Here is a 25,222-nt window from a genome sequence, read left to right as displayed (position 1 = left end):
TAAATACACTCCTGAACTTTGTGGACATTATAGTTGCATCATATTGAGGCCTATGGATTACAAATGCGATGTCACTTAAGTTCATATGAGAGTCAAGGAAGGTGAGCGAGTACATTTGGCCAAAAAGTGTATACTAACACCACATGTGAATGGGAGAGCGAATAGTTGTTTGTGTATACAGTATGTGGACCTGTGATCGACTGCTGACTAGGCCAGGGTGAACCCTGCCTCTTGCACAACAACAGTTGGAATGGACTCCAGCACCCCAGCGACCCTCAGTGCAGTTCAGAAAACTGGTTAATAAATAGTCTAACAAATAGTACCCTGAAAATAAAAAAAATAAAAAAAATATTGAAAGTCTCAGGGGCAATGAGGTACATTCATTCATGCATTCACTTTCCATACCGACTATTTTGGACTCGTGCTAATGGGGGGACTTCAGCCTATGAGCGAAAACAGTAGATCCTGGAGGAGCATGTATAAACTACACACATAAAGGCCCAAACAAAAGACCTACCTATTGCAAGGTGGAAGCGCTTACCACTGCACTACCATGCCAGTGCAATGGTGTACAATCAAAATGCAAGTCTAAATACATCTGAACATGAGACACTAACAGGTGAGGCTAAACCCCACTGAACAAGGCAGCAGTCATTTGACAGAAATTACCAAAAATTGAAGAAATCTGATGGCAGATTTTGCAAGAAGACACAGCACCTCTTTGATGAAGCTCTGACAGTAAGTGTGTGCGGACTAAAACTAATCCCACTGATATCAAAGTTGTTAAAATAAGCAGAGAAAGGATAAAAATTCAAAAAGTGGATATTTTACCACAAGGGCTGGGTTTTGACTGAGAGCGTCACACAGTATGAATTGAAAATAACAGTACATGCTTTCAAAATGACAGATCTTACTGTTCAGGAAGTGGGGATCTCCAGGAAATAAGGCAATAAACATGTAGATGAACATGAGAGTAGAAATGCAAATAAAAAGGAAAATACTGTTAAGCTTAAATATCGACAAAAAAGACATGACAAATGAGATATTTAGTAATTGAAGAATAAATATCTGAAATCGTGCGGTGCCTCTCATGAAATCCAGACATAAAGTAAAAAAGCCCACTGCTTCCATTTGTATTTCCTGAACCCAACACCTTATTTGATTTATTTATTTATTTATTTTTTGGCAAAAGGAAATCAATAGCTGTGTGAGGTCCCCTATCTTGAAAAAAACAAAAGCAAGGCACCTTTCCCTAACAGTTTGTTAAGACAATTCAATGTTACATCAAATGCATATACAAAGGTTATACCTGGAGGATTTTTTTTGTCACTGTATATGCAAAAGGCTGACATCTGTCACATTCCTGAAAACACTTTTTAGATCCATATTGATTGTAAGGGATTAGAGACTAATTCCAAAAAGGTTTCGATGGATAAACCATGATAAATACAGCACAATTACCTTTATTTCATAACTGAATATTAGATTGGTAACATTTATTTTCATCAGACAGTTTAAATAACCCAATATGAATCAATGTTGAACCCTCAATACTTTTTAAGCTAAGAAGATAAGCTTGCCGGTCCAAGTGTACTTGCCCACCTGCCAACTAAACTGTCATGTATATCCCCTTTTGCTACCACGATTCATGCTTGACTGCTTGAGAAACTCTGCAATACAACTGAGGATAGTGAACACAATTTAAAAGACACTAGTTCAGACCCATACAGGGCGTCTCACAATAGGAAACTAAATAACATGGAAACATATCCACATGGGGCAATCGAACACCATGGAAACAAATCCATTTGATGCCATGTAGATTCCTGGTGTGTTTAGAACTTTCAAATAGGCTGGGTGAGAATTCTCCCGAAAGCTGCTTGCTGAATATTCTTTTTCACCCCCCCCCAAAAAAACACCCTTTTCATTCAGAGACAGACATCAACAATAAAATGAATCTATACAGATCCAAACAAAATGTGTAGTAATTGAAGCACAATCTACAAATGCATACCAAAATGCAAGACAATCAGAGACAGTTAAATTGATTGAAATTTCATGAAATCATCCATCCATCCATTGTCTGCTGCTTATCCCAGGGGATGATCGAGCCCATCCCAACTGAGTACACCCTGGACTGGTCGCAAGTCAGTCGCAAGGCCACATATAGAGACAGACAACAATTCACAGTCATTCACGCATCTGGCCAATTTTTCCAATTAATCTGCTGCACAGTTTTGGACTATCGGAATCAAACCGGGGTCATTTGAGGCCAACGCGCTAATCACAGTGCCACTGTGCCTTAATTTCCTTAGATTCTTCAGGTTAATTTATTCTGGGCCATTCTCTTGGATACACTGCTGAATGACGAAGCAGTGTGTTGGTGTCACAGCCGACGTGAGTGATGCGATGTGTCATAGCTGCAGCTTAACTTTATTGTCAACATTGTGAGTGGGATAAAGCTTAAAATAGAAAGACGTTTATTTGGGGAGGTCAGATTGCTGATAATCGCAACACTCTACAGTCTGTCAAGGCGGTATAGTTGTTTCTCATATATCTTTGAAAACTGACAAAGCCTTGAATCAAGGTGACTTCTGAAGTTCGTCATGTTGTTTTGAAAGATGACCTGTGTTTGCAATAGATTGACCTGTGTTCTATAGATAAATTTGCCAGTCTGTTTGAACAAGTATAAAACTGGCAAAATGCTCCCTGAGAAATCCAATACTCAAATCAATGGATTATAACATTTATTTTGTGTCCCTTGGAATTCAAAAGTGTCAGTATTTTGTATTTTACTTTAATTTTTTTTTTTAAAGATGAAATAATACAGTATAGGCCGAAGATATACAAGCTTCTTCTTCCAAATGCACATTGTATCGGCCTTGTTATTGCAACCATTTGGTATTTGGTGCATCGTGCTTCAGGGGGTTAGATTGGTCATCCTTGAAACTGAATATACCTGGTTCCATTCCCACGCTCTTCCAAGCCTGTCAAAGTGTTGCTGACTAAGACATTGGACCTCTTACTGGTCCCATGGCAGTCAACTGCTCATGGTTCTTCCATAATGGGTTAAATGCAGAGATTATTCCTGCAGGGGTATTAAGAACACAAATTTGTTAGCTGCACCACTGAATGAAATATTGAGCGACAGAGAGAGTCTAAAGAATTTTCCTGTACAATGTGTCAAAGCAACATTTACACCTGAGCTATTTTCATCTTGTTTGCCATGATCTCCTCATTATTATAGTGGACAGTATACTCCACCTGTCACACGGACCGGGGGGGAACAATACACATCATCCTGCACATACTCCAAGCTTGGAGCTCTCACTGCAAAATTTTACCATGTCTGCACAGTGACAATCAAAAAATCTTGAATCATGATCACAGAACTGGCAGACTCTCATCTTCCTTTTTTATTCCCTTTCTTTTGGCATTTCCTTCAGGGGTCGCCACAGCGAATCAACCTCCTACAAATAACCCTAGTCTCTGTAGGCCAATCCTATTCTCTCACACCCACTGACTTCAAGTCCTCTCACTACATCCATAAATCTTCTTTTTGGTCTTCCTCTTGGCCTCCTGCCTGGCAGTTGCAAACTCAGAATCCTTCTACCAATGTATTCGTTATGATATATTAATATATATTATAATATATATTTTATACAATATTTTCTAACATTCTTATCCTTGATGTTGTTATTGTTGTTGTTCTCTTTGACTTCTAATTGTCTCTATTTGTATTTATATTCATATTTATTGACATTGTTTTGCTGCTGTGACAAAAGCATTTCCCCTATGGGGATCAATAAAGTTTATCTTATCTTATCTTATCTTATCTTATCTTATCTTATCTTATCTTATCTTATCTTATCTTATCTTATCTTATCTTATTCACAATCCAACCTCTGTGCTGTCCCTCTGATGCATTTAATCTGTTAAATTCCAAGAAGAGAGGATTGATATTCAAACTAAAATGTATTGAATCAGCCGTATCATATACTACAGGAGCTAAGCATTCACATATAAGCAGTTTTGGTCAACAGAGATAGAAACACTGTGAATCTGTCCAATGAAAAGAGTAGCAATTCAATTATAAGACAGCTCTGGTTGTCAAGCAACATCAAGGACATGCCTTTCATTTGCTATGGGTTGATTAAAAATCATAGCCAAGGACAGTTTGAAACATTTTATAGAGCTATGCTGAATAGCATCATCTTGTTTTTGTCTTGTTTTGAGTGAGTCCGTCAAATGAATTTTCAGTATGTGACTGTTTGAATAGCATTACCTCATTGACAATGAAGGACACATTCTATTATATTAAGCATTGAGTTGACTCTGTTTTGAGAGCATTTAAAAAGTAATTTTCATGATATTATAAACAGCATCTTAAAACACAATGCTACAATGCAAATTAAAGTTACATGAAATGCAATGACCCATGTCTATATAATATAATATTGTCTTTCACAGTCTTTATTTTTCCTTTTATTTTTACAGAGAAATATTGCAATTCCTTTTTGAGAGACACATTTGCAACCTATCAACGTTTTCATGTTAAAGCCCCATGTACTTTATATTGTTGGAGTCAATAATCCAAATAACCTCTGATGGAACAGACAAATTGTCAGGGCTTACAGCTCAAACACCTTTCTATCTCGGTAACGACTTCCACAAATGCTATTAATGACCTTTCATAAGTCTAAAGCTGGTTTTACATGTTTCATACACATACACATAGACAAACACAGAAAATATGATGAGCTGCTATGAACGAAACTGCTGGAAGGGAGGAGCTATAATGATGAAAATACTTTGATCCTTAAACATAAACCAAAAAACAAGATTTAAAAGGAATAGTCAAACTCAATTAAATGGCTAGGACAGTGTCTCAAAGTTCTGCAAGCCCAGCAAGAGATGCGAACATACAGTCATGGCCACAAGTTTTGAGAACAACACAACCATAGACACATCTGGCAAACACCTAAAAACCCTGAAGGAACAAACTTTGTGAAAGTGTAATTCTCAAAACTTTTGGCCATGACTGTACTTCAACAACAACCACCTTAAGACTAACCCCCGCCAAAAAAGCAATTATGCTCAGCAAATTATGCTATTGAACTGAGTGTTACATGAGATGACGACAAACTCCAGAACCATCTCCACCCTCTATGTCCTGAAGTTACATTTGATAGGACACTTTCTTACAAGCTCCGCCTGTAGAACACAAAAAACAACAAAACTGGCTTATACAAAGTGGGATGCTTACCCATTTACAGTCTGTGCAACTGCCGCCGCAATGTGCCTCCCCACTGCAGAGTATGCCTGCTCAAGCTGAAGCCAATTTCACCAGACCAAACTGGTCAACACAGCACTTAATGACACCTGCCACATTGTCAATGCACGAAAACAACAGCCTTCCTGTGTCTCTACACCATAGCTTGCATCGGTCCCTGGACAATCCAATATTGCCCAAGATGAGCAAAAAGCACAGGAGAATGACATCAGACACCCCTCGTATAACATCACAGCATCTGCACCAAGACTTAAAATACAAAAACTAGTTTCCACAGACTGTTCCACCTCTGTTGCCCAAGCCAACAGCAAGGGCTCAACATTTTGAGGCAACTCAACCACTTCAACACATACATACGTCACCTAAATTTTGTGAGACTTTTAATGTTTTTTAAACATATTCACATATACAGTTTGGGATGCAAAAAAGCCATGTTTCATTAATCTACAGTAATTTGTTGTGAGATACTCATGCATATTTTCTAGGTGTACATATTTCTAATTGAAGATAATACACCTTGAAATATTTGTTTTCTGTGGACGAATAATCACATTGTAAACAAGTATGCAAGTTATTAGCTTCTCATTATCTTTTCTTTTAATTTTGAGACTAGTCAAATGCGTTGGCCCAGGTTGCACATCATTCCGCAGATCCAACAGCTCTCCTTCACATTAAATGTACGTTTTATCAATTTTATTAATTCCAGGCAACCAAAATCAGTTATCTCAAGCATGGAAGATCTGATATGGGAACAGGCTAATAGTTACGGAAAAAATAAAAAATCCCCTGGGAATGCGTGACTGTTCATTGAGCATTTCCGGAGGCATTTTTCCAAAAAACAAGACGGCATCAGCCAACCTAAATGGATTAAATTACCTGGTAAGCTTATTTATTGTAGACAATAAACAAAACAGGCCTGGTGCGTCTTGTTTAAACCTCATGAAGACGGTCCTTGTTGGCAGAGGAGAGGATTTCAAATCCTGTGTATTTACTTTTCATAATCAGGGAAATGACAGGATATTATTCATGGTAGCCTCTTTCTTTTTTGTCAATTTCAGATGGGCACAAAATGATTTCATAATTATTTTTACTCATAATGAACAGAAATGTGTGTGTAAGTGCCTGTGTGCGTGCGTCCATGTTTTATGGGACAAAGTGTTTATGCGACCCATGGCCTTCAAACACCTGAATGACATGAAAATAATTGTAGTTAAATATTCTGGATGAAAATATCTATTGATTCTTTATTTTGTAGGTTCTATTGTTTGTATTGTTGCAGGTTGTATGTGTTATTGTTTAGGCAAGATTGCACCAACTAAGAGTGAGAGCAACAAAGAGGCAAAACCAAACAAATCATTTTTTGTCAACTTCAAAAAACCAAGGCTAAATGTAAACAATTTGATGGTAAATTTTGGCCGATTAGTTGTTAAAGTGAATTGACTAATTAATCAACTATTAATCTACCAGTGTTTGAAATTTAATAGTTTGAATTTACAGCACAAACACAATTCTAGATTTGTTTTGTTTGATTTGTCCGTGGCTGCCAGTTACCTACATATAAGAGCCAAGATTCAAAGCATTTATTGTCATAAGCACAGTGTAGAAAAGTACAGAAAAATTCCAACGTTTCTGTCCCCAATGCATTTGGATGTGTGCTGATAGGAAGAGTGTAAACATTATTATAAATACGACTATAGATATGAATATGAACAGTGCAATAGAGCCGTGGCGGTGCGATAAGACATTTGAGTGCAGCTTGGTGTGCAACTCACAAAGTGCAGGTGCAAGGACGAGTGCAGTTTAAGTGGGCAGTAGACTTAACATAACAAGAAAAATGAGTGTCAACTGTTTAAGAGTCTGACGGAGAGGGTAGGAGTGTGAACGGTCCATGTTGGGGGTGGGCGTGATCCTTGGCGATGGAGACAGCTCTCCTGGGGACTTTGCGGTGGTAGAAGCTCTGCAGAGAAGCCAGTGGGGTTCTGGTGATCCGCTCTGCAGTCTTTTCCACTCGCTGCAGGCGTCTAAGATCCTAAGCGGTGTTGCTGCCTTAGCACACAGTGATGCAGCTGGTCAGGACTCTCTCAACAATGCAGCTGTAGAAGTTGCTGAGTATCTTGGGCGACATGCCAGACCTCCTCAGTCACCTCAGGAAGTACAGCCGCTGTTGAGCCCATCTGACCGTCTGCGTGATGTTGAGGGATCAGACGAGGTCCTCGCTTATGTGGACACCCAGGTATTGGAAGCTGCTCACCCTCTCAACCTCAAGACCTTGGAGGAACAGCGGCCTTTGAGATCTCCTTCCTTATGTCCGCTATCATCTCCTTGGTCTTGTTGTCCTCACACCACTTCACCAGAATGGCCGCCTCCATCCTGTAGGCCGTTTCATCTCCGTCGGTGATGCGTCCTATCACTGCGGTGTCGTGTGTGAACTTCAGGATGATCTTCTCCTCGTGGGAGGCGACACAGTTGTCATTGAACAGGGTGTAGAGGACGGGGCTGAGGACACATCCCTGAGGAGTGCCCATGTTCATGATGATGCTGGCTGAGTTCCTGTTACCTATCCTGACAGACAGGGGGGTTGTCAGTCAGGATCTCCAGAATCCAGTCACAGAGAGTGGGGAGCAGGCCAAGGGTGGACATTTTGTTTGGTAGTTTATACGGTATGACCGTGTGGAATGTGGAGGTGTAGTTCTTAAAGAGCATCCTGATTTAGGAGTCTATGTTTTCTAGGTGGGAGGCGGAGTGGTGTCGTAGTTGTAAGTGTAGGAGAAAACACAAAACTAGAGGTTTTGTTATTGATTTAGATTAATGTTGACTTGGTCAGCTCTGTGCCGTAGCTTTGGATGATTGTAATTATGTTAATGGAACACAATAACAACACTTTTCACCCTCATTCAACTGGTGATGCCAGAAAAAGAAACATATCTGAACAACATCAGCCAGCTCTTTATGGTAAACATGGTGGCATCCAAACACAGTGGAAATGACAATAAGTGTTGGAGGGAGGGAACAATATCATTACTGTCTGCAACAAAGATGACCTCCAGTGTTATCATCGAAAAGAAAGTAGATTGAAAGAATCTTTGAGAGTTTGCTATTACTGTATAGAACAAGAAAATGTTAACATTGCAAAGATGAGCTTAGGTTGGAACTTTAATTGCCAGCCAGTTTACATTGCAGCACATTTCTTAAATGGCAGGTGTGGCTAGTCCCTCACACATAAGTATTATTCATATACTTTTGCCTAGTTTAAGAATATTTTTGTTGTATTTTTTTGATAAAGTTTGACCAAAAACTGTATTTTTATTACTGAGTGTATGTTTCATGCTTTGCTTCAGCATTGACTTTTTACTAAATAAATATCCCAGACAGCTCCCTCATGCTACAGTGAGTCACTTTCATCAGGTGGCGATCTCTGGAAAGACCATACCAGAGCTAAAGCTGTTTCGAGCTACAGTGTCTTGCAGGGAGCTCTGGAGGTACAAAATATGCTGAGACAAAACCAGCTCCAGGGTAAATGATTCCCTTCATATTTTACTTTTAAAGATGCAGCATCTAGTTTGGCCAAATGCCAGTTAAATATAGGATGCCGGTGCATTCCTACCTTAGTGCGATCATGATGTAATTTGAAGAGAGTACCGCATTCTAATGCAAGTAACAGAAGAGTACCGTGTTTCTCGCGTCTGTTTCGTCCTCCACAGTTCCTTGAATATCCCCTCTCTCCTGATTTTGCTCCATCATGCAAGCAATAAGCAGATCATTATCTGCAATCCAGAAAATGGGATAAAGTATTTTAAGCTGTTAATTAAAAACATTGATAATTTCAATGAGTTGGACATGAGGATGAGGCCAACATTCAGCTTGTAAAAACATGGCACTCTGGACCCACAGCATTCTGTCGAGGGACGAACTGGGAAAGTACAAAAAATAATGTACGGTGAAACCCACTCAAGTAAACAAAATCATAATTCAGTGTCAGTGATAGAGTTCACTACCGCACTGGCAGGGTGCAAGATGAAAAATTTTTAAGCTTCTGTAATACTATACAAAATACATACAGCAGAAAAGAACAAGTATTGGATACACTGCTTATTTTTCAACGTTTCCCAGTTGCAAAGCATGTAGAGGTCTATCATTTTTATCTTGGGTTCTCTTCAACTGTGAGAGACGGAATCTAAAACAAAAATCCAGAAAAACACACTGCATGATTTTTAAGTAATTCATTTGCATTTTATTGCATGACATAAATATTTGATCCCCTACCAACCTATTAGTTCCTCCTTAGAAATCCCTCCTGTTCACTCCTCTCCAGCAGTTTGAACTCCTTACCTGTATAAAAGACTGTATAAATGTAAAGGACATCAGGGGTAAAATTGTAGACCTTCACAAAGCTGGGTTGGGCTACAGGACAATGGGCAAGCAGCTTGGTGAGAAGGCAACAACTGTTGGCATAATTATTAGAAAATAGCAGAAGTTCAAGATGATGGTTAATGTCCCTCGGTCTGGGGCCCATGCAAGAGCTCACCTCATGGGTCCTAGCCAGTCTCCAGACCGGAACCCCATGGAAAATCTTTGGAGGAAGCTGAAAGTCCATATTGCCCAGCGACAGCCCCGAAACCTGGAGGATCTGGAGAAGATCTGTATGGAGGAGTGGGCCAAAATCCCTGCTGCAGTGTGTGCAAACCTGGTCAAGAACTACAGGAAATGTCTGATCTCTGTAATTGCCAAGAAAGGTTTCTGTACCAAATATTAAGCTATCTATTTTTTATGTCTCAAATACGTATGTCATTCTATAAAATACAAGTTCATTACCTAAAAATCATGCTATGTGTTTTTCTGGATTTTTGTTTTAGATTCTGTCGCTCTCAGTCAAAGAGTACCTATAAAAATGACAGACCTCAACGTGCTTTGTAAGTGGGAAAAGCTCAAAAATCAGCAGTGTATCAAATACTTGTTTTCCCCATTGTGAATACATACAAACATGCTGTACATATACATTGAATTACATTTTAAGAGAGCCTGTTTCATTTATAGTTGCTCATGGATTTTTTGTTTGACTAATACAATTGGACATTCCGGTTTGGAGCATTTTACCACTATTTAGCAGCATGATAACTGTTTATTATCTCTACATAGTTAAAAGCAAGTACTGGTTAAATATAGACTGGCTAAACTATATCAGGGTATATGGTATGACACACATAAGTGGATAGGAGTTTACTCATGATAACAATAATAATAATAATAATAATAATAATAATAATAATTTGGCAAAGAAGAACAATCAAAATCCAAAAAACATTGCACTGTTTTGAGTACTTGAATCATAATTTTCTGAATGAATAGGTGGGATTGCAATCTTTTTGATGGCAAGGGTAGAGAGATCAGAATGCTTCAGATGCTTCGAGCATATATCACCTTCTGTCAAGAGAAGAGGCTGTACTGCTGTTTTCCTAATCAAAACACTCAACGATGAGTGGAAGACGGCAGTACATATCAGAAATAGAGTAAAAGAAAAAAGGAAATTATATTGTTTTGGTCTATCCCCTGGTCTGCTCTTATCCAAATTAATGTAAGTTATTTGAAACAGTCATCATTCTATAAAAGCTTTTGAAGTAGACTCAGAAAGTGGATCCATATGATAACTGTGGGCTTGTTTGATGAGGCCACATAATGAAAAAATGAAGACAGATGAATCCCAACCACCTGTGAATGTGATTTGATTGTTATTTTATTTACTGTCATGTGTGAGTTAAACAACACATCAAGAACTTGTCATGAATTTGAAATAGTAATCACAACGACTTTTCATGACTAAAGTATTGTGTTACAAATGCATTCATTTTGTTTTACCTGGGCCATGTCATTGTATGAGTAATGACAAAAAAATTGTTATATTGTACCAAATGTTCTTAAACTCCCATAAAACTATCATACATTACTCATGAATTCCAGTGTTGTAAAAATATACTATGCAGGAACTGAGACAATTTGGAGTATTTTGCCTTAGTAGTGCTAACTGCTGACTTCTCACTATACCATTTTTTCCTCTCTGATAGAAGTTCTTAGTATATTGTGAAAGACTGGATTCAAAGCATAATGGGCACATCAGCTACAAATCAGCAGAGGAGCCGCACATCTGGCGAGTAGTGACAAGACAGAGGGTTTAAATCACACTCCTTCTACACAAAGGTAATTTTCAGAAAAATTCAGCAGTTACATCTATCCACGTCTTTTTTTAAATTCCTTAAAGCCAACATTATACCAATAATAAAGGACTCAAGTTATATTTAGAGAGAACTTAATACTCAGGCCCAGTTCACAGGAGGTCTGGCACACATCTTCCCAGATTCCTTAGAAAGACGGATTGGAAGGACAAGGATGGATTGCATAATCCACGGTTGAGCATATGTACATGTGTGGAATTATATGGATAGCAATCATGGGGTTTTTATTGAGCACATAATGGCAAAAAGTCCACATAAACAAGTAAATCCAGCTGCCATCCATTTCCATAGTTAGCATTCTGTCTCTGTAACAATATTTATGTCTTATTTTATTGATAGAGCCATTAGAAGATTCTCAGATATTATTGTCTCTGGATATAATTCCATGTCACTTTACTCAGAGATTAGATTGGAAAGATCTTTATCAAGCTTGGACTGTCTCACTGGGGAGTGACAAACACATTGATGGCTGTATTTGCAACGGCTAATAATGAGTTTAAAGCACTGATATCAAATAATGGAAAGGTTGATTGGGGAAAATATCCACGATTTGACTTCACACTCTTCACACTTCCATGTGGAAGTGTGAAGATCATTAACCAAAACTAATAAGACCTAATAAAGTTCCTTCAACATTGTTTGGTATTGATTTCTTTTTTGTCCCCCTGGGTGACTATCAGATTGTGCTCTAAAGAGGCAGGTAGAGCCACACGCTGCTTGGAATGTCTGTCAAAGCCTTGGCATTTTCATTTGTTCCTCAAGGAGACTTAAATAATGTGTCGCACACAAGTCTATCCAGCAGCTTTATGTTTGGGGAGATCTCATTACAAATGACCTGTGGTAAGTTGACGTTATTAAAACGGTCGCCTCCTGCATTTTACTTACCAACCGTGTCCCTTTCTCCCACTTCCTGTCTCCCCTTAGAGACTTACACCTACTTGATCACTTTCTTTCTGGTATGACAGCTCCCACCCACTCACTCTCATTCTTCATTATTACTCTTTTTCTAGGTCTCTATATCCTTCTGTCTTTCTTTCCCACCACTCACTACCCACACTCTCCCCTGGGTGGTGTCTAACTCTATAAACTGGTTCCAACTCATTCTCCATCCACTGTCCTGTCATTTACCTGTCCTATTCTGTCTGAACTTGTCAAAGCCTAGTAGCAAGGGATCATTTTCACTGCTCCTGTGACAGCAAAAGTGAACACTTGTCATATTACTTTCATGAAAGAGTGGCTCTTTCTGGCAGAGAAAAGCTTCGGCTTGCCTGTCTTTTTTTCTTTATCCGAGTGTGTCCCCACCTCATCTTTAAAGACTATTCCTGAATTCCCCTCACACATGCATCTACAAATTCAAAACGAGAATATGTGCGGGTCTATTGAATACACAATGCACGGTCTTTCTTCACAAAACGGAAATGCACTTTGGGGAATATCTTCCTGCCATATAGCGGCATTTTGTAGAGTTCCTCCCTTAATTCTCAAAGTAAGAATGCTAGGAATCCATCGCCGCCTGTCTTCAGGAATAAATAATATATATGGATAATTTTTAGTTTAGTATGTAGTTTTTTACACCATTCTCAAAGTCCCAGTCAGGCTAGAAACAGGTTCAAGATCAAGTATTGTACTGTATGTATACTATGTCTGTTCAAAATTTTGTGCCTCTTTTAATGCATCCCTCTAGCCATGAGATTCAACAACATTTCATTATGCTTGTGCATAATGATCAGAAAAACTCTTGAATCTTGAGTCTTGAACTTGTATGATGATGCTTTATTGTATTTTTACAATTCACCAAATGCAAAAAAAAAATATACAAAATTAGTTTTATTTATGACTTGTCATTTTTTTTACAGAAGCTGAAAGCCTATGCTATGTGTCACCATTGCTCAAAATGTTTAAACCATCTTTAACAGTTTTAATATTTTAATTTTCATTTTGTAATCAGTGAAATGTACAATTTTTAATGCCAAGGTAGAACAAATTTAATTTTGCTCAGGTGTCTTGGCAGAAAGTCATGCACTCATCAATTCCATAGACACAAAGAGAAAGCTACGTTCCATTTTCAATGTAATCTTTTTGTGGGAAACCTGTGATACCTCTCAAAATTAAACATTGTAAGACTGTTCAAACCATTTCTGAGTATCTGCTTGATATCAACATGCAGCATTTATATATTAAATAGACTTATTTGTCCAATAGGAGTCAAACATTTCCTGACAATGTTGCTCATATTGGACTTCTTAGCCATGTCATTGTAATACCATTCACATCAAATCCTTCAGGCTCCTCATCCATCATGCTGTTGGATAATAAAGAATTGTTTTTCATATACCCCACACCATGCATGAAAAGAAGCATGATATTATGCAACTGGACAGCCATGTGTGCGCCCAAAGCAGGTTGCCAAATCCCAACTTGGGTGTGGCAAGCTGATACCAAGGCTAGGACTCTCATTTATGATTATTCTTTTGTATGTATAATTTGAAGAGATGCAAAAATCCACTTAGAAGTGAAAGATTAAGCATTGTACTGCTTCAGATGCCATGTGATTGCAGATACTTGGAGAAACCAGGTGTATAGTCCACAGTCATTACATGCAGCCTCTCTTGCTGTGCAGATGGCCGCTTAGTGTGCATCAAGTCAAGGCTGCAGCACTTGACTTCATTATAAAACAGAAAACAAATAGGCATGGACCAAAATCTTGTCTGTTGCAAGATTCTCTATTCAGAGATTAGTTATTGGGTCCATAGATTTCTCAGTGTGACTGGCTCCTCAAATTTTTGGCAAATATGATTTCAAAAAATGGCTTCACGAAAAACGTGTTGATCCATGACGTACATAGAATCATTTGCTTCCCCATCCCCTAATTGGGAGCATCAATAATGTGTTACAATGTTTAATTCATTGCTTCTGAGCTGCATCATCAGCATGACCAGAGTGAGAAAGCAAGATCGTCTAGGCTTGAACTGTATCGGAAAAACTTCAAGATGCTCTGTAGTCATTTGCAAAGCCGTGACTCTGGGTCATTGGAACGGATTTACAAAGATAACAAATAAAACAGAAACGTCTTTTAAGCCAAATCCATATGAGAAAGATCAGGTAGCCACTCGTCTGACTCTAAGGAGTAATAAAGACCTACAAAATGTATGTAAGTGGCAGAGGTGATATTCATTAGATCTAAATGTAGGGAAGAATCATTTAGTCAAAATGATTTATCATTAATTAATTATCTCCATACCTTAGTGCATATGTAAAGGATACAGGATATACTGGCGTCTTGGAGACTGCAAAGATGTAAATGACACTGAGGGTATTGTTCTGCTTTAGAGTGAGCTCTAGTGGCAACATGCTGAACAACAAAATGACTGCAAGACAATGCCATTGTGTAAATCTACAGATATGATTCAACCCCAGAAAATAAATTCGAGAACTAACTGGATCATCCAATCCATTTCTTAAAGCAGTTAAGTCATCAGTGCAAAATGTTGAAAAGCTGAAGAGTACTTAATATTAAAGGTATTAAAGAATATACAAATGGCGCATGATCATTTTCTGTTTCTTGCCGATTCTAATCTCAAGCAATACCTATAAAGTGGGTATTTCTCTTGATGTGAATTGGTGAAAAAAAAGCAGTGTACATATTTTGTAACACACATGACACACACACACACACACACACATACACACACACACACACAGACCCTGATATGAGGTGTTTGTGATAGAGAGTGACAGAGAAAAGGAGAGAGACAGAGAGAGGGCAAATGAGTGTACAGCATAAGGTCTTTCATTTCATCATCTGGATAGATAGATAGATAGATAGATAGATAGATAGATAGATAGATAGATAGATAGATAGATAGATAGATAGATAGATAGATAGATAGATAGATAGATAGATAGATAGATAGATAGATAGATAGATAGATAGATAGATAGATAGATAGATAGATAGATAGATATGAAAAACATCCAGTAGATGAGGACAAACTCGTTGAAAATTACTTTGGGAGGAATTTTGGTAAAGGAAATGGTGTTTTAATGGCTTTCTCAAAGGGCTTTGAAGTTAACGGTCTTTCACAACAAAACAATAATAAGTAATGCGTGGTAGCCTGGAGATTTCTCTAATGAGGAAAGCTATGGATATAAACCTTTAGCCTATTATAGTTGCAGCTGAAAATCCTGAAAAACAGCTTTCACATGATTATTAAAAGATATTCTGTAGATCGTATGATATTGCCTCCAGAAAATGTTGAGATATTATTACATAAACAAATACATGCTAATGTGTTTTATTAACATTCCTGCCTCAGTATTTGATCTACTTGGGTAGTTGGCCCAATACATTTACGTCAAAACAGTATTTTTTTATTCTCAGCCCTGATAATATTTAAGGTTGCTCTTTATTGAGAGCAATTATGCGATAGGTCTCTTGTTAAAGCATCACACCGCTTAATGTGGAAGCAAAGCAATTTTATCTCCATAACAGCTCCATCTTTAGAGATTGGTCCTTCCCCATATACAAATCATGTGTGTGACAGACTCTCTTGCTCTGTGTGTGTGTGTCTCTCTCTCAACACTGCCTCTGCAAAAAACATGTTTATTATTTATGTTTATGATCACACAATGTCTGTATGTTTGCTACTTGCTTCATAAATGGGCTGGCAGCAATTTGGGCTTGCTACAGAATGGCCGTCAATATTAAAACGGTTCCCACTTCGTTTAACACAACCACCCTGACGCACATTAGCTTAAAAGACATGCGCGCACACACCAATCCAAGTGCCACAGCAACCACCCACACGCTACACATTCACATACTGACAGACACACACACAAATCAATTCTGGCAAATGCCTATCAGATTTGATTTCCAGTGTTGTCTCAACACCATGAATTTAGCTTCTCAAAAGCTGTGGAAGGAGGAGAGAAGAGAATGATAACTGCAGGCGTTTCAAATATATTTAAATGGTTGATAATCCCCTTAAGACAAAAGGGCCGCATTCTCCTTTGGGTTTTATCGATCTCATAAAGTAATGATAAAGACATATAGGCAGATATGCGGGAAATCTCCAGTCTCAGATCCAAGTCATTGGTCATTCAGTGAGAATGTTTTTTTCTCATGTATGTAATTGATGTACAAAAAAGTATAAATGAAAGGAACATCAGAAATGAGTCCATCAGTTGGACTTAGTGAGAGAGGATATGAAGGTAGTTGAGGTGAGAGAGGCGGAAAATAGGGTTAGATGGAGAAGGTAGACTCGCTGTTGTGACCCTGGAAAGGAAAAGCCAAAGGAAGAAGAAGAAGATTCAAGGAACATATCATTGAAATGTGCACTACATGCTAACTCCTAATTAAGAAGCACTCTTTAACTTATTAAAGCTTTTATGATAGTTATTTTAGAACTATAACTACTACCACCACATAAGGGTAGCTTTGGTCACTTTGGTTGGCTTTTAGTTTTGATAGTTCAGGCAGTTGAGCCAAAATTGCTATCATATTATGGCCATGAATATTTTTAAACAATGTTCTCTGTTCTTCTGTTCTTTATTTTTTGGCTCTAACTCTATCAACCTGACATTGATTACCATAGAAACAGTGAAATTTGTGAGCAATTCATCCAGAATGTGCAATTTCAGAGGATTGTTATATATGTAAAATCAGAGGATTAATTTCTGTCAGTCCTGAATACTGTGGTATTTGGGAAAGTCACCAAAGGTTTTCTATGAAGAAATTTATGGCACAGAGGACACAAAACGGCCATAAAATTGGAAATAAATTTCTAATTACAAGAAAAGAAACACAGAAAACAGGGTGAACAAAACAGACACAAAATGAGCGAAAACTGACACCTTTAAGAATAATGACTACAGCTACAGCCAAAAGATTCATAGGTCACCAACTACTCCTGTACAAGTTTCCTAATTAGCACACTTGAGCCACCTTTATTAGAGTGAGTGCTCCAATCCAGTCATAAAAACTAATCTTGCTGTATATCTTTAAACACTGGAGTTCTCTCTGATTTTTCTTCCTACGCATTCAGCAGCAGAATTATTTAGTTGGTTCTTGTTCACCTGCTCTTGGCTTGCAGTAAGAACAAGTGACCTCTAAGAGCAAAGGAGCAGTTGAAATGAATTTGCTCTAACCACGGATATTATACCTTGAGTACTGGTGAATCTTTTTCTGATATGCAATTCCATCTGACTTCAGATTCCAAAATGAAAGGCAATGTGTGTTTTGTCAGCAGAGCATTCAGGGTCCAATTATCTAATCAACACCTTTCCGTGAAAGCACTTACAGCATCCTTGCAGCATTCTCATGTTGCAAGACATGTGATTCTACAAGCCATTCCTGAGACTGCATGCATCAATTAAATAAACATAAATGCAGATGATCTTATATGGCATACACGCAGGAAGAATATATAAGGCCAAAAAATATTGTTTTGCATTTGTCCAAGAGTCTGCATGTCATAGTGAATTATATTTTGTACTTTCAGACACACTGAGCAAAAGGTCAGGATTGGCAGGTCCAACCAAAAAACATTGAAATTGCTGGTGAGGAAAGCTGGTTAGGGTTTTTTATTGTTATGATGTTCCACATTCTCATTGGCCTTTTGAATAAGGAGGATTGTGAACCACTAAGAAATTGTGGGGAAAAGAGAATGACGATGCATTTTCCAGATGATATGTCCCTGATGTGAACATCGATGTTGGCTCATTCACTCTGGCCTCTGGGGGCTTATTTCAGGATTTCACCACACTTATTAGAGTATTGGAAGCGCATTTAAGAAGGCAGGGGTAAAACCCCCAAGAGGGTTGTCTAAGGCAAGTGACCAAGGCTTGTCAAAAGGATTATTGAAATGCAGTCCTTGCTTTAAGTCCAACCACTTTATGTGTCTTGCTAATCAGCTCCTTGCATGAGTAAAGCTGAATAGTTTAAGTTCAACCTTGTCTGTACTGACAGTTTCTATTTGTTTTTTCATGGATCCTCATTAAATCCTATCTGCTGTAATTTCCTGTCTACCTGCTGAGTGGTGCATCTGGGTCCGAAGGCCAAGAATTCAAAGCGTTTGAATAGAATTTGAATGGTACATTTAGAAGTGCAAATTTGGGGGATTGGAGAAACATTGAAAAGGCTAATGGTAAAGCATAATTAGAAGAGAACTTATGGTCCAATTAGATTAACTATTGCCACCCACCCAATTAATTCCAGACAAAAGTTTGATCATCTTTCATTTTTAATTCTTTTCCTGACGTCTCATCCGCCCTTGAGTTAAAAGTTGTGGCCTGTGTGTCCAGGCCTCAGCCATTTCTTGACAGGCTAAGCCACTATATGCTGCTTATGAGTCTGATGGTGGTTTATATTTATAAATGAATTTGTATAATCATTTGTTTCTGTTATAACTGTACAGGAAAATATTCAGCTGGTGGACTTTGGGGCCATTTTGTGGGTATTTGTGTCTATGTTAATAGGGTTTGCCGGTTGGATGTCTGTGATTAAAAATCAACCCTAGTAATGAAAACACAAGTATCCTTATAAATTGCCTTCGAAAATGCTACTCATCCCAAAACAAGATTATGTAGCAACAAGATTATGTAGTCTGCATGGGTGAATTTTATCTAAACAAGAAATGCCCATGTCATTTAACAGTTACTTCTTATTTAGTTCTAAATAATGTTATTACAGACTATGGACCAAGCAGCCCTACAAACATATGAATGGGGTCCAAGCAAAGTAAAATAAATGAATAGATAAATAAGAAGCACATGATGAAGATATACATGATCTCAGTATGAATATTTTCAGGGGCTAGTGGTTATGATAGGATAGGAATCCAAAAACAGTACAACATATATCTTAAGATATTCCAGTGAAGACCAAATTGATGAGCCAACTGAAAAAGCAATGCTGTCATTTCTCAAGTCATGGCATTATTGTCTTATATTGCATTTCATGTCATAGTGAAGCAGAAAAAGCAGAAAAAATATCTTTAACTGGTAAACTGATGCTCCAAACTTTTCAGTTCTAAAGTTAAGTATATGAGGAATAAATGTTAGAAGTCATTGACGTATGGCCATGCTTGACGTAAAAGCTGCTCATATTTTTGGAAACTATGACATTTCAATCTGATTTTGTGGTGAGCAATGATTTAATATGTTGCAAAGCCAACTCAGAAAGCATTGTGATTTTTAAACCATGCTGTTCATGTTTATACTGGCAGAAGAACAATCCATCAAAACAAAATGCGTTTTAGTTTGACGCTTGCCATCGCATCAGCATTGTTATCTTCATAGAGAATGAAAAGAGATAACAGCATTATGCCTCTCAAAACAAAATAGGCCCATCAAAGATAGAGCAGTAAATGTGCCTTTAACCCACACTTGACCATGCTGCACACTTGATCAAGCTGCAGCCCCTAAGCTCAGAATCACTAGAGTAAATAGTTTGGCCTTATATGGACCACAATTTGATAATAATGCAATCTCTTTCAAACCCTACTTACAATGGAGAGAGTGAAATATCCGACAAACTATATGTAGCTGGTCAATGATTATTTCCGATGTAAAGGTAATATCCAGTCAGGAAAATACCTTTCTCGAAGATAATAGAGTGGCAAAATAAAAATGCGACCATAGGTCATGGCCACAGTATGAAAGGATGTTTTCGCACTGTTGAGAAATTCCGTTGTCGTTCAATGGCTTGCTCCAGAGCACATCCATAATCCACACCTCTTTTCCTGAAACAGGCTGCAGTGATCCCCTGATGTGGAGGGATTTTACTTTCCATCAGAAATGTTTCTTTCATGATGCGCTGCATGTTTCACTCAGGTAATCCTGACATTGCCAGAGTCCATGGTCTACATTTCTACTTGTCATTGTGATTCACAATACACTAGCCCACCCATATAAAAATGAGAGCCTGTAACTCCTGAAAAGCAAGTCCCTCACTAGTCAACCTCTGACTCTGATGAGTTATCTATCCATTGGTCATTCATTTGTCAGCTTCATCTCTTCCATCATCTTTATCTGTTTATTATACACCATTACGGCAGCATGTCTAGGTCTGCTGCCAAGTTCTCTCTCCTGGCACAGGGGTGTTTGATTCAACCACTTTCCAGCCCTTAACAGACAGGAAATGAGATAGTGTTATGATGAATGTGGTTGATTTCTATTTTATGCTGATGAGCTCAATGGTGATTGTAGTTTTAGTATTTCCCAGATTATGAGGGCGATGGTGCCTTAAAATTGACCGAGCAGTGAATGAAGTGTTGGTAGAAAAGTGAGAGAGCTGGATTGTAATTAACTAAAGATGAAGAACCATGAACACAAATTCTACCTATCAATCATTTACAAACCCAACCCTGTGTGCTTTCTCCAAAACTTCCTCAGTGACAAAGTTTGGAATTCTGTAGTGTTCCTGACCACAAAAAATACGTAAAATTTAAATAATGATTTTTAAAAAGCTGTAGAATAGAATAGAATAGAATAGAATAGAATAGAATAGAATAGAATAGAATAGAATAGAATAGAATAGAATAGAATGGCAGGAAGCCTAGAGGCCAGAGGAGGCTCTTTTGGTCAAAAGTGTTTAGCAATAATTCTTGGATGATTTGTCTTTGTGTTGTGGAGTGAATATAGATAAATTGTATGTATTCATATCTTGACTGTATATGTGCTGAGCTCTTGAGAAACAACGGAAAGCTTATGCTGGAATACAGCATGAGAATTTTAGTGATAACAGTAATATCATTAAAATTAGTGAACTTACATCTGTTATTTTGCCTGTCTTATTGAATTCATAATGAGCACAGTTTTCAAAACATATGTGTTAGAGTATCCCCTTTTCTTTTCTCAGCAAACAACATCACTACATCAAAAATGCATTGCCCGGATGAAAGTTTAAGCAGCTGAAAGCTGTTGCATACGCTGCAAAATGACATAGCAATGACATAGCAACTTGCAACAGGAGGAGGAGTTGCTTCCATTCTACCCATTATCCTGTTATCATTCTTTGTAATGATATATCCAATTCTTCACAAGATCACAGTGGCAGGCTGGACAGGTTCAAAAGACCTGACAAAATGAAGAAATAAATATACATTTTTACTATGGGTTTTCTTCTATGGCATTTTTCTATATGGAGGAACATGTCTGCCATGTTGTTTGACTCTAACCATTGACTCAATTAACAAGAGAAGGAAGGTACCCTTTTCCTAATGTCAGCCTAAATACCTCTCTCCAGAAACCAATTACTGGCAAGCAAGTTCAACTAATTCATCGTGACATGTCTTGCTGCAAAAAAACAGAGGGAGACTGAGACAGGGTTATGAAGAAGGATTTGAGGTTCAGGCCACATTCAGATGAACTGCCATGTTTTTTCTCCACATTCCAATGTCTGTCACTACGCTGTGACCTTAAGCTATAAGCCAAGAGTGGCCTGTCCATGGTGCTGGTAGCTTTAGTATTCTGCTCTCAACTCACTCATCCATCATGTTTTTAAGGTCAGCTTCTATTTTCAGACATCCTATCAAAAGCCACTTATGGCTTTGGTACATGTAAGGTACACCTCCCCAAAAATGCTAAACCTACAAAACAAAGTCATACCGGAACACAATCAGTTACAAACAGAAATAACACAGACAATCATTCACTGAATTCATTAACAATCATTAACATTATCTATACCGCTTGTTGTATTTCAACCATATTAATACACATGCACACATAATTTATTCTATCATCTGTGGTAATTGTGTCACCATGTTTTGGGCACATTTACTTACATTGATTCAACCAATTTACCAGTGCACTGAAACACAATGTATTCACCAAGGAAAGCCAGCAGTGTCTCTTTAAGCACCTACCATCATGATACATCAATTCCCTCTAAATTTAACATTCCAAACATTCCAGTTATAAATAACTCACATTCTTGAAATAGTTTACCTCCCAGAGAGCATCTTTATTTAAAATAACGGTGAGTGGTTTACGAGGGCTGTTAGATTGAGGCATGAAATACGATTTTAAAATGATGCATCAGTGCTTTGGAAAACAAGAGAGAACTTGGTCTAATGTTGAAAAGTAAACTCCCTGAATTGCCTGACTGCAGCTATAGGTTTCCTCCATACAGAGGGCGACACGTTCAATCCCATGTTAACTTGACTGACACCAGACCCTCTAAACCATGTAGATGTTTTTGTAAAACCTTGTGAATGAGTTGATTTCGAAGTAAGTGACTGATAAAATCTACAATTTCCTTTTAAGGCTTATTAATGACAGTCTCAGCATAAGCCTCAAACATCCATTTCCCATTCTGAAGATGGTTTAAATTTTAAACTTGTACGTCATAAACCTGTTGCAAAGAGAGGAAATCCATCCTGTTGTGATTATTTTTCATGCTTGTGTGGCGGACACTAAGGGGCGTGGCCTCTCACCCCACGGGACTAGGGGCTGGGAGGACATGGTTAAGCCGGGGATATATTATCGATCCTGGAACAGTCAGCTGTTGTTGGTGTTTGATGAATAAAGTTAGAACTAGCCTTCGTCTCCGCATTGCTTCCTTCTCACACCACATTGGTGACCCTGTTCTGGACATGTCTGACTTGGACTGAGTGTGCGACCACACTTCAGCTCCCGGAGTTCTGGGAGTACAACCTGGCTTCCTGGTTTCAGCATGTCGAGCCACATCGTCTTGGACAATGCCAGGTACTTCCTCATTGTCACTATGCTGGACCAGTGGTCCACAAGGCAAGTTTTGCGGCTGTTGCGCAACCCAACATGACACGGTAAATACATCGCCCTAAAACAGCTTCTGCTCCGGAGGTATAGTCTATCTGCCGCAGAGACAGACTGTTCAGTTTGTGTGATGGGACCACCATGGACTTTACATTTACATTACATTACAGTCATTTGGCAGACGCTTTTATCCAAAGCGACTTACAAAAAGTGCAATTCAGTTACCAAAGATCCGAAGTACCAGTAGTCGGAAGTCAGAAGTGACCATTCTACCAAATAGCCATCTCAAAACCATATTCATACATACATTCATTTCTTGTTTTTTTTTTTCAGTGGGGGTTGGGGGCTTAGTGTGATTAGTTGGGTAGTGCTTGGTGAAGAGGTATGTTTTCAGCTCACAGCGAAAGATGGGCAGCAACCCCGCTGTTCTGACCTTTTTCCGGAGCTCATTTTTCGGGAGCTCATCACTGAGGAGCCAAGACCAAGAAGAGCCAAGACCGGTTCGATCGGTAACCAGGGGCTCCGAGTGATGTGGTGAACAGTCGCCGAGAGTTGGCAGATTGGAGGGGACGGGTAGGGACTGTGGCTTGACCAAATCCTGAAGATATGACAGGGCTGTCCCATTCGCTGCCTGGTAGGCGAGCACCAGGGATTTAAACTTGATGCGGGCGGCTACCGGGAGCCAGTGTAGGGTCATAAGAAGGGGACTTGTATGGGAGAATTTTGGACAGTTGAACACCAGACGGGCTGCCGCTTTCTGAAGAAGCTCCAGAGGCCTGATGGTCACCGCTGGGCCACCGGCAAGAAGGGAGTTACAGTAGTCCAGACAAGAGATGACTAGAGCCTGGATGAGTACCTTCGCTGTATCCTCCATGAGGCATCTGCAAATCTTCCTGATGTTGTAGAGGAGGAATCTGCAGGAACGTGCAACTGCTGCAACCTTCCCTGAGAATGATAGTTGGTCGTCTAGGACCACACCCAGGTTTCTCGCAGTTGTGGTTGGCCTTACCACTGTGTTGACGATGGTGATGGCCAGGTCTCTGTAAGGACAACCTTTCCCCGGGAGAAAGAGCAGCTCAGTCTTGTCTAGGTTGAGCTTCAGGTGGTTAGTGGCCATGGAGTAGCATCATCAAGGAGGAGGCAGCCGCATATGTGGCATGCCAGTGCCCTGACACCAGCATGTTCGGGCAGCCCTCAAGCCGTTTCCGATTACGGCCAGGCACTTCGACCACATTCATGTTGACCTGGTGGTCTACCTCTACTTCTACCTCTAAAGGCACTAAGAGTTTTGTGCTGGACATGGCGGGCTTGGGGACATGGTTAAGCTGGGGATATATTATGGATCCCGGTAGTTCACAGTTCTTATTGGTGTTTGATGAATAAAGTTAGAACTCACCTTCGTCACCACAATCCTTCCTTCTTACACCACACTGTCATTGTTTATCGAATAGTGAAAAATCTAAATGTTTTGAGGAGGCTTCTGTGCAGAGCAAGAAAGTGACAACGCTTTAGCATGTTCCATCAGTGAACACTGTCATCCTAGCAACGTCCCTGTCAAGCTCTCTACTGCAACAGTTTGCCTGGTCTGTATACAGTGTTTGTGTTCTTGGGTGTGTCTGTCCGTGTCCGTGTCCGTGTCCGTGTCCGTGTCCGTGTCCGTGTCCGTGTCCGTGTCCGTGTCCGTGTCCGTGTCCGTGTCCGTGTCCGTGTCCGTGTCTGTCATTGTTCAGCAGCATGAGATAACAGGCGGTACAAGCAACTGCCATCCATCACCCACACAGTCAGTGGGGAGCATAATGTCACATGCACACACACACACACACACACGCGCGCACACACACACGCACACACAAACACACAAACGAACACAGTAATGAAACACTTTTTTTTTTTCAGGAATTGTTCCTTCTCCCAGCAACATCCCTGATATTTAGTGATATATTTATACTATCCACATACT

At 39.1% G+C, this 25,222-nt stretch overlaps 1 pseudogene; it reads right to left on the bottom strand.

Moving 5' to 3' along the window:
* Window positions 1–23,726: 23,726 nt before the first annotated feature.
* LOC147217618 (uncharacterized) lies at window positions 23,727–24,379 on the bottom strand (annotated as a pseudogene).
* Window positions 24,380–25,222: the final 843 nt, after the last annotated feature.

The sequence above is a fragment of the Fistularia commersonii genome, chromosome 28 (assembly GCF_037954325.1).
Source record: "Fistularia commersonii isolate RoL2024-O1a breed Wild chromosome 28, RoL_Fcom_v1.0, whole genome shotgun sequence".
Taxonomy (NCBI): domain Eukaryota; kingdom Metazoa; phylum Chordata; class Actinopteri; order Syngnathiformes; family Fistulariidae; genus Fistularia; species Fistularia commersonii.
Note: the sequence above shows the minus strand (reverse complement) of the source record. Positions and strands in the feature narration are given on the sequence as shown.